The sequence below is a fragment of the Protopterus annectens genome, chromosome 12.part0 (genome assembly GCF_019279795.1).
Source record: "Protopterus annectens isolate FY-2018-M chromosome 12.part0, PAN1.0, whole genome shotgun sequence".
Classification (NCBI taxonomy): domain Eukaryota; kingdom Metazoa; phylum Chordata; order Ceratodontiformes; family Protopteridae; genus Protopterus; species Protopterus annectens.
The window spans coordinates 838,654,652-838,668,839 of NC_056746.1; the positions used below are offsets into that span (position 1 = coordinate 838,654,652).

A 14,188-nucleotide genomic window follows, 5' to 3' on the forward strand; every position below is an offset into this window, starting at 1 on the left:
GGTGGCTGCGGCCACCAAGAAGGAGTTAGCTGATCCTTCAGTGCCTGTTCATCCTCCTAACAAGGAGTCTAGGTCGATGGACAGGTACGGGAAGCGGATGTTCTCGTCAGCGACCTTTACTATGCGATCGCTGAATTACCTGTGTCATTTCACTCGTCTTCAGAGGGATTTGCTCAAGGAAGCGAAATGTTAAAGGACCCAACAGCTGCGGGTTTTCAGGATAGAATGAACTCTCAGCTGGCAACCCTTAATTCTATAACTAACTCCTCCATGCGCCTCCTTTCATATGCGGCGGATGGAGCAAGTAGAGCGGCAGGTACAGGTGTAGCCTTGCGTCGGCACGCCTGGATGCGGCTATGTAACTTTGCGGACCCTTTCAAGGCGTCCTTCACTAATTCCCCCTTTGATGGATCATCCCTCTTTGGTCCTCAAGTGAAGGAAACCCTGACTAGGTGCGAGACTGATGGCAAAACTCTCTCTGCCATCGGAGTCCGTTTTTCTACTCCTTCTAGGCCTTTCCCCAAAGGCCAGAAAGGGGGAAAGATGTGGTTCCGCAAACAATCTCAGGGAGATTTGCCTGATGCACAGAGTCAATTCCCCTCTAGAGACAGAGGGGGGAACAATAATGGTAATCGCCGTCCTAAAGGCAGAGGGGGCCCACAGAATCAGGGCAGTCGAGAATCCTTTTCCGACAAGCCTTTTCAGCATCCCTGAGGTGTTGCCCGACTGTCCACCTTCGGAGGCAGTCGGGGGAAAATTATCGCTGTACCCAGAAGCCTGGCTATCCCTAACTTAAGACAAGTGTGTACAGTCTATCATTTCCGAAGACTACAGAATCCCATTCCTTTTCATTCCAAAGCAATCCAAAAAATCCCTTCCAGACGTTCCACCCAGTCAAAGGGAGCAAGCAGCATTAGAAATTTCAAAGCTGCTCGCAAAAAGAGCCATTCAACCAGTTCCAGCAGACCAAACAGGATCCGGAATCTACTCCAAATTCTTTTTGGTTCCAAAGAAAACAGGGGACTGGAGACCCATTTTGGATCTCAGCAACTTGAACAAGTTTGTCAAGAAAACAAAGTTCCGGATGGTCACGCTGCAGTCCATTCTACCCCTTTTGGGGTGGGACAACTGGATGTGCTCGATAGATCTCCAGGACGCGTACTATCACATCAGAATGAGTCGACGCTCCAGGAGATTCCTCCGCTTCAGGCTGGGAACCAGTCATTTCCAATTCAGAGCCCTGCCCTTTGGTCTCACTACAGCCCCCCGAGTGTTTACCAAATGCATGGCAGTGGTAGCCTCTCATCTGAGACGACAAGGATTCCAGGTGTTTCCTTATTTAGACGACTGGCTCCTTACAGCCCCTACCAAGCATCTTTTGCTTCTCGCCAGAGACTACACCTTTCACACATGTCAGGCACTAGGCATTTCAATAAATTTCGAAAAGTCTGTCTTGTCGCCTTGTCGTGTTATTACCTTTATAGGTGCAAATCTAGACACAGTCAACATGTCAGCCAGACTCACAGAGCAGAGAATAGCAGACATACACAGACAGGACTCTCTTGTCTTGCAGAGCAACAAAACAAAGTCAAAGCCAGATTGATCCTGAAAGTCTTAGGCATCATGGCGGCGGCCATCCCTCTTCTACCATTAGCTCACTTCCATATGAGAATTTTACAATGGATGCTCTTCACACAATGGTCTTTCCAATGACTTCCAATGTCCCATCCTATTCGGATAACTCATTCGTGCAAGAATCATCTCTCTTGGTGGATCACATCTCCCCAGCTCCACCTAGGGAGACCTTTTGTCCCTTCCCCCTCCGGTTGCTACAGTGACAACGGACGCCTCCTTGATCGGGTGGGGGGGTGGGGCATTACCAGGGCAGGACAGTCCAAGGCATGTGGCAACCTTTCGAGTGCCACTTGCACATAAATGTCCTAGAGATGAGAGCAGTGCTTCTAGCGTTGCTAGCCTTACAAGACTCTCTTCCCAAAGGAACTATAGCAATTCAGACAGACAACATGTCTGTAGTGTGGTACATCAACAAACAAGGCGGAACCAGATCTTACCCCCTATGTCGAGAGGCACTCAGACTGTGGCAATGGGCGATTTCTTCTCAGAGGTTTCTGTTAGCAACGCACATTCCCGGGAAGTCCAATGTGATTGCAGACAAACTGAGCAGAGCTATTCTCATGCCTCACGAGTGGTCTCTGAACAATTCAGTGTTGGAGAAAGTTTTTCAAAAGTGGGTCCGGCCTTGCTGCGACCTTTTCGCTACTCCCCAAAACAGCAAGTGCGACGATTTTTTCACCCTCTTTCCCCAACCAGGCCACCCCAGCAGAGACGCTCTAGTGCACGATTGGCCCCGGGGACTTCTATATGCTTTTCCTCCCTTCCCACTGATATCTCAGCTAATACAGAAAGCCATTGCTCAGAAAGCCTCCATGATCCTTATTGCCCCTTACTGGCCTCGACAAGTTTGGTTCCCGTTTCTCCACCGTTATCTGTTGGAGCAACCTTGGCATCTGGACCCAGTTCCAGACCTCTTGACCCATCAGTCAGGTCAGTTGCACCACTCCCTTCCTTCTCTGAACCTCACAGCGTGGTTCCTCCATTTCCAACTCTAGCCAGGCTTCCTCTGATATCTCGCTCAGTTAGAGATATTTTGATAGCCTCTCATAAATCTTCCACTCGGAAGATTTATCATAACAAGTGGAAACGTTTTTCCTATTGGGCGCAGTCAAAGAATATAGATCCTTTCACTGCTTCCATTCAATCAGTTCTAGACTTTCTAGCCGAACTTTTCCATTCAGGTTCGTCTTCGTCTACCATCAGAGTTCAATTGGCAGCAATATCGAACTTTCATGTTGGAGTCTCAGAGTCCTCCATTATGTCTCACAAACTCTGCAAAGCCTTTTTAAAGGGAGTTTTTCTCCTCAAACCACCAATCAGGGATCCTCCTCCTCAATGGGATCTCAACTTGGTTCTGGCGTCCTTAATTCTTCCCCCCTTTGAACCTGCGGCTTCATGTTCAATAAAGTTACTATCTTGGAAAACACTCTTTTTAGTAGCTATCACTTCAGCTAGAAGAGTCTCTGAACTCCATGCTCTGTGTAGTCGACCCCCTTATCTTGTGTTTCATAAGGATAGGGTGTCCTTACGTACTAACCCGTCCTTTTTGCCCTAGGTGGCTTCACTGGCAAATTTGAATCAAACCATTGAGCTTCCTGTCTTCTTCCCTAATTATTCTAATAGGTCAGAACAAAAGTTACACTGTTTAGATGTTCATCGCCAACTTAGGTACTATTTAGACAGGACCAAACAATTCAGGAAGTCTGATCAACTGTTTGTTTCTTATGCAGAAGGTAGAATGGGCCTTCCAGTTTCTAAAGTATCTCTCTCTAGATGGCTTACTTCGTTGATTACCCTTGTGTATGAGATCAGACATCAACAGTTGCCATCCAAACCCAGGGCTCATTCAACTAGAGCTTTAGCCACTTCTATAGCTTTCCAAGATAGGCTGCCTATTGATTTGATTTGTTCTGCAGCTACTTGGGCTTCTCCCCATACCTTCATTTCTCATTATAAGTTGGACTTGGCCACTAGAGACCGAGCCAACTTTGGTTCCACTGTACTCAAGAGTCTGTTCCGATAGGCCACCCGGGACAAGGTGCTAGGGACGCGGTCCCATCCAGCAAGAATGAAGGTGAGATAGACAACTTAACATTTAGAAGTTATGTACCTACCATAGCGTTCCATGTTAGTTGTCTTCTTCTCGCCTTCTTTCTTGCGTCCCACCCTCCTTCCCCCTGGCCAGGACAGATCTAGAGGAGTTTTCTTTTGTTCCTTTTATGGAATTTACTTGCTGGGCTTAGCTTTCAAATGAGATCTGAGGAGTTACCGCCTAGCATTGTGGGATATAGGGGAGCCTCGAGCCGGTGGAACTAGCTCTCGAGCTTTTAGAGTGGCCGAGTCGGAGCCGAGGATCGGCTCCGGACTCATCCAGCAAGAAAGAAGGCGAGAAGAAGACAACTAACATGGAACGTTATGGTAGGTACATAACTTCTAATTCATCCAAATTATTTATACCTATGTAACCACCAAAAATACACACACACACACACACACACACACACACACACACACACACACACACACACACACACACACGTATAATACATAACAGACATACATTTTATAACTGGGGGGGGGTTGACATAATGGTTAAGGTGTTTACTTCACAGGCAAGAGGTACATGGTTTGATTTTTACAAAGGAAAATTAGGTAGGCATAAAATGGCCCACAGTGGCACCTTACCTATAATTGTTATTGTGCTTTCTTTGGCAGCACATATACTAAAATGAGATTGATACAGAGAATATTAGCATGGCCCAGAGCAAGGATTACATGCAAATTCAAGAAGCATTCCATGTTTTGGCTCCCCAGCTATGTGAAACAGAGTTCCTCTTTAACCCAATTCTAAGTGTAACTTTGACAAATGGCTGTGGTACAGGAAATTCATCCCTGATTTGGCACCTATGTCTCTAATGGACACAGACACCTGTAAATGGTTCATCTTCCAGGTTCCTACTTGTAAATGTTTCATCTCACAAGCCCCTGCTTACACTTATGAAGGTTACCAGCAATTGACAGAGATTTGGGATGCAATGGTAGGCTTAAAAAGGCCCTTGTGGTTATTAGCCTAGTACATACCCATGAACCTGTATGTATACACAGATGTGTGTGTGTGTGTGTGTGTGTGTGTGTGTGTGTGTGTGTGTGTGTGTGTGTGTGTGTGTGTTTATCTATTGTTTGTTGATCTCATTAGTCTCATTAGGCCAGTGAACTATTTTCATGCGTGACTCAAGGTTTTATCCATACTGAATAGTAAAAATTTGGCCAGGGCAGCCGTGGAAATCCCCTACACTTTTGAGTAAGCCCAGTGGGGTCTTTTACATCTACCAGTGCAACAACTGACTCAGACAGATGAGATCTTGACTTAATATCTCATCCAAAGCATGACACACTCAGAACTGCATCACCCCCTTTACCTTATGCTACACTGAGGTGTCAGGAATATAAAATTAATTGAAGCACCTGTGTTGGGAATAGAACCTACAGTTTTTTAATCTGCGAGGATCAAAGGCGAATATTCTGTCTGTTGAGCCCCTGACATAGGCTCCCAATGCACATGTATATTATATACTGAATATACACACTCTTTTACTCACACCATGTGTCTATCTTTCTCACTATTTATATATACATATCTATATTTATCTATATCTATAAATATATGTATGCGTGCATAGACAGATATATAGATATACATAGAGAGAAATATAAAATCATCATCCCCCTTTTCCCTTTTACTACATGGGGTTGGGGCATTGTATCAACTGTAACCAACTCTTTCAGTTCAGTGCCACTCTCAGACTTACTTCGACACTCACAGCTGATTGTCACAATCAGTCTCTTTGCTGAAAGTCTTTATTTCCTCTTGCTTCCCCCTTGAATCTCTAAATCTTTTTCACTAAATCATTTCTGCCTTCTTGCCTATATTCTTGAACCACTGTAATTTATTCTCTTTGATCTTCTCTGCAATTCAAGCTATTTTTACTTCTGCTCTGATGTTTTCATTTCTCTCTGTCCTATTTTGACTTCTGCTCTGATGTTTTCATTTTTTCTCTGTCCCACAGTGTGCACAACACTATCCATTCTAAGCACTTCATCCTCATCTCCTCTAGCTTCCTCAACTGCTCTACCTTCATACTACAAGTTTCAATACCATTCAGAAGTAACAGTTACACCACCATTTTGTGCACCATATTTTCAGCTTACTACTACTTATAGTACTACTATATATATATATGTGTGTATAGATTACTGCAGTCATTGTTCATTTCACTTTCTTTATAAACTGACATCAGAAATGTACACAGGCAGGGCTACAGCTAAGAATTTGTGGACCTTTTTACACATCTTGAGTCAAGGCCTCCCTTGCCACCCACTACTTTGTAACAATATTAACCTATAAAACCTGTAACCTAATAAAAGGTGAGAATTCCTTGAAACAGGTTGTTTCAAGATGAAGCTTATAGGGCTACTTGTTTCAGTGGAACCATCAACATAACTGTATGCTGTACCGATATAAATTGTACAAATTAATTAATACATAAAAAAAACATTGCACATGATACTGGTGACACTTACAGTTTTGCAAGACCCTTGGTAAGTTGTAATCCTCTCATATTGACAGTGATCACTTTAGCCAACAGTGCCAAAGTTTAAAGATAAAAACTGTAGAGAGCTGTTAAGACAAAAAGAGTCACCACCACCATCATCATCAGCTCCCTTTTTCCCATTTTCTACATGGGGTCGGGGTGTCAGTATCATGTTAACTGTTGCCATCTCTCTCGATTCAGTGCCACACTCCTGCCTTCTTCAACACTCATGCCTGACTGTCCCAGATCTTCTTTCACACAATCCGACCACCTCTTTGCTGGACACCCTCATTTCCTCTTACCTTCTTCCTGTCTGTCCCAAATCTTCTTCATCAGATTGTCTTCTGCTTTTCTGCACATGTGCCCAAACCACAGTAATATGTTCTCTTTGATCCTTTCTGAAATTGGAGCTACTTTGGCTTCTGCTCTTATATCCTCATTTCTTTACCTGTCCCACAGTGTGCATCCTACTATCTTTCTCAGGCACTTCATTTCCATTGCCTGTAGCTTCTTCATCTCCTCTGCCTTTACTGACCACTTTTCTGTACCACACATCACCACTATTTTGTACACCTCACTTTTCAGCTTCTTTGGCATTCTTCTGCCATATACTACAGCTGGCCCTCTATGCCAGATGGCCGCAGCCCCCTGATTCTAGCTTTGACCTCTTCATTCAAAATTTCCTTCTCATCAACCACCCTTCCCAGATACCTGAAGCTCTGTCTTCTCTTCTAACTCAGTTGCCATCTTCATCTGATTTCCCCAATTTGATGCCATTACCACTGTCTTATCCGTACTTAGTTTCATCCCATGTGCCATCAGTTAAGCATTACATTCCCCTAGCCGCAAGTTCTTGCTCAGAGTCTGCCTGTAATGCTAGATCTGTCCCCTCCGACCTGTTTGCTAAGGTACTCCATCACCAGCATGAATAGCAGTGGGCTCAGAGCTGAGCCGTGATGTGCACCCACTCCCACTGGGAACACCTCTTTGAGACTTAACACTGTTCATACTTGAGTCATTGGTTCCTTGTACATAGCCTGCACTAATTGTACCGGTGTTTCCTGGATACTTTGAACCACTGCAGTACTGCCCAAATCAACTTTCTTGGGACCTTGTTGTATGCTTTTTCCAAGTCTAAGAATGGCCAGTTGGACTTTTTCCTCATCTCTAGCTTCTTCCCTACTATCTGTCTCACTGCAAACATCAGGTCGTTTGTGTTACATCCTGATCTGAATCCAAACTGTTCATCTCCCATCTTGCTTTCTAACACTCTGCCTATCCGTTTGTCAGTCTCCCTCTCCACAGCTTTCATGCAACATGTCAGAAGTTTGATACCGTATACTGCCCACAGTTGTGGATATCCCCTTTGTCCTTGTACACTGGCATTAGTATGCTTATTATCCAGTCATCTAAGATACACCTTTGTCTCCATACTGCCATGAGTACCCTCAGCAGCCATTTCTACCCTATCTCATCCAGCATCTTTATCATATCTCCTGTAACCTCATCTGAGCCTGCTGCTTTCCTGACTTAATTTGCCTAAGTCCTATTCTTACTTCTTCTAGCGTGAGCTCCTTTTCTTCTCTGATTGTAGGCTGTGTCTGAGGCAGTACAGCTTCAGTTGGGTTTTCTTATCATAGGATCATAGGAGATTACTAGGCTAATGGTTCTGGGACCTTTACAAGCCTAGCCAAGAATTTATCTCCAGAAAAGAAACCACAATCAGCACCTGCCACCTCTGTCAATGAGGGACACAGGTGGAACCCCTGAGATAAAGTTGTGGTTGCCCATTGATTCATCAAGGTTGCGATTGAAGATGGTCAGCGACATACTTTGCATGACGTGTATGGGGAGGCTATTCCAGAGAAGGGGCAGCCTCTAGGAGACAACCCTGTCTCTCCAGCAGGTTTTGTTAATGTCACATATTAGATTTAAGCCTTTCGATCAGGTACTATGCGAGGAGTTAGACTTATGGATATGGAGCATCTCTAGTAGAGCAGGGTCTGAGATTGCCTTGTAGGCAAAACACAGGTCACCTCTGAGTAATCTGTACGATACAAAGTAGAGTGAGAGTGATTTGAGCCTGTTCACATAGGACAGGTGTTGGAGGCTATGGATTCTCTCTGTGAGGTATTTATGTGGCCATTCCAGTTGGTGCAGGTGTTTAGAGAGGTACATACCAAACGGAGAGTTGTACTCAATTACTGACCTAATGAGGGAGGAGTACAGAAAGGTAATAGCCTCCTTTTTTTCTGGATGCAATCCCTTTATGTATGAGATGAACCAAGTAAAAGTCTTTTCTGACCACTGCCGCTACATGATGGTCAAATGTGAGATTGTTGTCAACTTGTGTACCCAGGTCTCTCACCGCAGGTTGTGTGCTTAGGGTGTTGCCGATAATGTGTAATCAGTAGGGACCGTGTTTTTTGCCAAATGGTATGGTATTACATTTTTTTGCATTTAACTTAAGGCCATAACTTTGGCACCAGTCATTTGTTGCTGTGAGACCCTCTTGGAAGTATGTTAACATCATTTGGGGAGTCAATGACAGCACCTAATTTACAGACGTCTGCAAACTTGGTCAGCCACAGGCCTTTTGTCTTTGCCTGATAAGTAGATGCCAAACAACAGGGGTTCCAGGACAGATCCCTGGGGGACACCACTAGTGACAGGCTTGCTATCAGAGGTAATGGCAGCTATTTTGACCTTGTGCGTCCTATCAGTGAGCCATTTGGCCACCCAGCTGATGAGATAGGGATTTACACCAAGTTTTATTAGCTTTTTGATTGTGTTAAAGGCTTTGGCCAAGTCAAGGTAAGCTGTGTATAGTGACTTTCCCTCATCCAGTGCCTTGGTGACATGCACAAAAAGTCAGCCAGGCTCAACAGGCAAGATCTGCCCTTGATGAATCCGAACTGGATGGAGTCAAGTGCTTGGAGATTGCCTATGTCCTTGTTTATGAGGCCCGTAATAATACCTCCATGGCCTTACAGATCAGACTTGTCAAGTTAATGGGGCGATAGTTACCAGGGTTAGTAGTGGCACCACCTTTGTGCAAAGGAATGACAATGGCAGTTCTCCACTCTGCTGGAATGAAGCCTGTACTTGGGCTACGGTTGAATAGGGTGCTCAATGGTGAGGCTAGTTATTGCTGGAGATGTTGGAGAATACAGCCTGATATACTATCAGGTCCCATGGAAGCTGTGTTCTTTGGCTTGGATAGGGCCTTTAACACATGATCTATGGAGATGTGAGGTGTGGGGCAAGTATCAGGGATGTCAAATGGGCCTTTAGTAGGGGCCAAGGGGATGAAGTTTGTGATGAACCTGCTAGCAGGTTGGCTAAGTCAATAGGATCAGTGTAAGTGGCACCATTAAGAACTAATTTGGAAGAAACCTGGGCTTTGCCATGGAGGTTTCTGACGTAACTGAAAAAGGCTTTGTGGTTAGCCTTTGTTTTGGAGCCTAGTTTTGATTTATAATTGGCTTTGGAGGTTTTCACTAGTGATCTAATTTGCTTGTTGAGGCTAACGAGGGAGTTTTTCCAGTTGGGAATTTGTGCCTTTTTACCCTTGGACAGCAGTTTCTTCCTTTTGTTGTAAAGCCTGTTGATCATTCAGAAGCTGCTGGAAGTATTCTTTCCATCTGCCTTTAATGTCTTGTGGACTAGTGAGCAGGTTGTTGCTGGCATCCCTTATGAAGGGTGTCTGACTATCTTCTTTATCTTTCTGCTTTTGTCTTGCAACCTTTTTTGTGCCACTTACTGAGTCACTTTCCAGAAGCTGGTAGAGTGCCTGCAATGCCCTGTTCTTTTGTTAACCAACCAGTACTTCTTCCTAGCCCTGTCCATCTTTTCTATCTCCCACTTTTTCCTGCACTCTCTTTCTTTTGTTGACTTCCTGGACTTCTTTACTCCACCACCAGCTTTCCTTATGTACCTTATTTCCATACCTAGCTCGGCCACATATCTGTTCTGTAGTCCTCACACATGTTGTTTTGAGGCATAGCCATTCTTCAACTCCAACTATTTCCTCCTCTTCTTGAGGTGCTCGAGCCTGAATAATTCCTTGAACTGCTGTCCTTTCTCTCCAGTCAACCAAGGTCATCAGCCTGATCTGTTTTGACCTTAGAGCTTTCTCTGACCATTGTTTGCAGCTGATTATGTCAACCAGTGTTTTTTGCTATGGACCAATTGTTTCACAAGGGATGGTTTTGCAGACTGGGAATGACTTTGTAGTCACTGATTCTACCTCTGTGCCCTTTCTTTACTAGGAAGAAGTCCACTTGAGTTTCATGTTGGCCACTCTTGTATGTGATCTTGTAACTGTCTCTTTTTCTGAACCATGTGTTAGCTACTGCCAATCACTGAAAATGAAAACGATAACGAATTTACAAAAGCATTGGTTATCACTTTCACGCAGGAATACCAAATTATAAAGGAAATATTTATGAATAATTGGGGGATCCTAATGGATGAACCCCATTGTAAAAAATATATAAATGAGGTCCCTAAAATTGTATATAGAAAAGGGAAAAGTTTTAAAGACTTACTTAGATCAAATACTCAAAATACTAATAATAAAAAGGTAATGAATGGAATGCATAAGTGTGGTACCTGTAATTGGTGCTATAAAATCTATTTAGGGCAGAGTTTTCATATAAGAAATAAAAAATACTTTTAAAATAATAAATACAATTGTAAGTCAAAAGCCGTAGTTTATTTAGCCATATGTGATTCATGTGCCTCATTTTATGTAGGCAAAACGGAAAGAGCTTTATCCCAGAGAATCTACGAACATGAATATGCAATTAAGAAAAATAAAATGAACAATGCCCTAGCGAAGCATATTGATGAATATAATAATCATCAGTTTTATTTTATTGTGATAGATCAAGTAGAGATAAAAGATAAGACTCCTTGGAATTTAATACTCGAACAAAGAGAATTACAATGGCAAATTAAACTACAGGCAGATACATGGCCTGGTATAAACGAAAGAAGCACCATAGCACCAGTACTTAAATTAAAAGCATTGAATAGGAAGAAAATTAAAGATTAAGTAGTGATTTTTGAGCATTAATAAGATAAGTAGTTAATGATAATAATTTTTAATATTAATTTTTATTATAATATTTATAATTTTGATGAATAAAATATTATAAATCTTCATAACAAAGGGTATGTTAGTTAATAGTATTTGTATAGATTTAATATTATTTAATATGTTTTATAGATTTTTAGAATGGTGAAAAATTTCTTAATAAAGATTTTATAAAATTATTTATTTATAATTCTTTAAGTATTATATAATCTTCTTCCAAGTAGGCTGATATCATATGTCATGTTCATAGCGATCTTATATTAATGGTTTTATATTCATATATTAATATTGCTTTTTATATTATTTGAATAAAAATTTAAAATAATTTATTTAATGGTAAATATTGATAGTATTAGTTATTTTAAATGCGCATAATTGCTAATGGAAAGAATATATATAATAACTCAAAATAATACATATGCGAGACAAGTCAAAATATTTTCAAACACCCATTTTTTTTATTACTGGTCATGCTCGGGTTGTATTAGTCATGTGAGCGGGATTTTTTGAAGAAAGTGAAGGTTATATAAGGAAGTGATGTAATTCAACTGATTGTCTGATGAAGTTTAAAACTTTTTAAACGAAAGCGCTTATCATTTATCGTTTGTATAGGTGAGGTTATTCGATTGTTTATTTTAAGTTTGTTTAAGTTACAAGTTCGTTGTTTCATATAAAATAAAATAATTTATGCGTTAAATCCAGCTGGTGGCTTTTCGCTTTTGCTATTTAGTAGTTTGTCGTTTTTTTCGGCTGTAACTTTTCTTCATTAAGCTTTGTCCATTTTATTCAAGGGCTATAACTTATGTGTTTGATAGTATTGTATGTTGATACATATAAAGATGTTTAAATAACCTATTCAAGTTAGAGGGTTGTTTATTGTTTCTTAAAAGTATTTTATTTTTTTTGATAACCTGTTTGAGTTAGAAGACTCTCATACTGTGTGGTGTTTCTGATATTTTGTGTTCAGGATGACAAGTAAGCAAAATAAGGATACCGTGGAGACCAGGGTCTCAGTTTTAAAGGATGTCCAAAGTGTTAGCAGAAATTGTCTATCACTGATGGGCACTCTGAATGCGTATATTGTTTAGGAGCCCTGCATTTGCAGGAAAGTTGTTCCACTTGTCATTCTTTCACCTCGAGGGTGCTTCAAGAGCGAAAGAATAAATTGATATTAAGGGGTTTGTTAAAGTCTTCCTTTGCTGAGGATTTAGAGAAAGGTCAAGCTCCATTAAAAAAGATTTCTTCACCTTCTTCATCCAAGTCTGAGAAAAGCTCTAAGAGACCATCTTCAGTTTCTTCAGATGGTTCGGAGCCTTCAAAAAAAATTCAAAAATTCTTGGAGCCGACCACATTGACTCAGACTTCTACCTCGGCTCCATCTGTGTCAGAGCTGATGGTAGTTCTAGCTAGGAGCCGATCACCAGTTTTAGAGCCAGTGTCTCCTAAGCTCCGATCCCCAATTTTACAGTCTGTGGCATCACTGACTCCATCATCTCATTCTTCCAGAATTCTTTCAGATTTGGACATGGATCATTTGGTGCAGAAGCTTTTGAGGACACCGGCTCTTGCAAAAATTTTGTCGATACCGACCCAGCTGGCTTTGGGTCTGACCAGATCAGTTCTCCCTTCTTTGATTCCTCCTCCAACCTCTGCCATGGTTTCGAAACCAGAATGTGTGGAGTTGATAGTTGTGGACCCTACAGTACCGAAGCCTTCTTCTGTTCCTACTGGTCAGACTACCTCAGCGTTGACCCGGGGGGTCTGGGGGCCGCCACTCTCCAGTTGCTCTGGGGGGGGGGGGCAGCCGGACTGAGCTTTTATCGGTTCCATTACCTATCGGAGCATCGGCTCGGATGAGTTCGCTCCTACTTCAGCCTTGGAGCCATCTCTCATGCCTCCAGGGTGGCTTCTGGTTCTTCGGAGCCAGAGTTTTCCTCGGGTCATGGAGGGGGTGCCTTTGCGGTCATGAGCAAAGCATTGTCCCTACGGACATCCAGTGTTTCAGATCTACCATTCCTTCCCCTAGATTTTCAGGTCCATGTTCTGCACCATATGGCTCACAGTGTAGAGATCCAGAGCCTCATGATGCCCCACAGGACGTACCTTTCTCTTTGGAAACCTCACCAGAAGCCCCATCTGAGGAGGCACCCCGAAAGAAGACATGTAAGAGGAAACATCTAGACTCCCCTGAGGAGTCAGTGACATCTGACATGGACCTTGATGATTCAGAGAGGTCCCCACAGTCATCTTCTGTAGATGTCTCATTCGCAGACATCCTAGAAGTCCTTAAAGAGAGAGGCGGCTGTAAGGCCACTAACCCTTCTGATGAGGAGTTCGTGTACATGAAGGTTTTGGTTCTCGACCTTTTGCCTCTTGGGTTTAGTTTGTCAGAATGCGTGGGATTCTCCAGATACTGTGGAATCTGTCCTTAGGAGGCCTAACAAATTTATCATTACACCAGAGGACAAATCTTTCTTGACCAAGGGGGTATCAATAAATACTATGGTGGTTGCAGCGGCCACAAAAAGAGATGTTTGAGATGTCCACATCTGTCCATCCACTGAACAAAGAGTTGCATACAATGGGCAGGTATGGAAAGCACATTTTCTCATCAGCGATCTTTACTCTACTGTTCCTGAATTATCTACATCACTTTACAAGGCTACAGCGAGATCTCCTAAAGGAGCTTGGAAATACTCTCCAGGGTAATGTAGCTGCTGGAGTCTCCAATAAAGTAACTTCTCAGCTCTCCACCCTAAACTATATAGTTAACTCTACCATGATGCTCATTCCGTATGCAGCCAATGGAGCAGGCAGATCAGCAGGTTCAGGAATTTCCCTTAGGAGACATTCTTGGATG

The 14,188-nt window shown here is 42.6% G+C and overlaps 1 protein-coding gene and 1 non-coding gene across 3 annotated transcripts in view; both read left to right on the top strand.

Annotated features, from left to right (window-relative positions):
- UCKL1 (uridine-cytidine kinase 1 like 1) overlaps positions 1-14,188 on the top strand; it is a 1,578,412-nt gene that overhangs the window by 1,298,946 nt on the left and 265,278 nt on the right. The gene's annotated exons all lie outside the window — the stretch shown is intronic.
- On the top strand, positions 4,335-4,440 carry LOC122817444. The gene has a single exon (XR_006367261.1). It is a non-coding gene; the product is annotated as a U6 spliceosomal RNA (small nuclear RNA).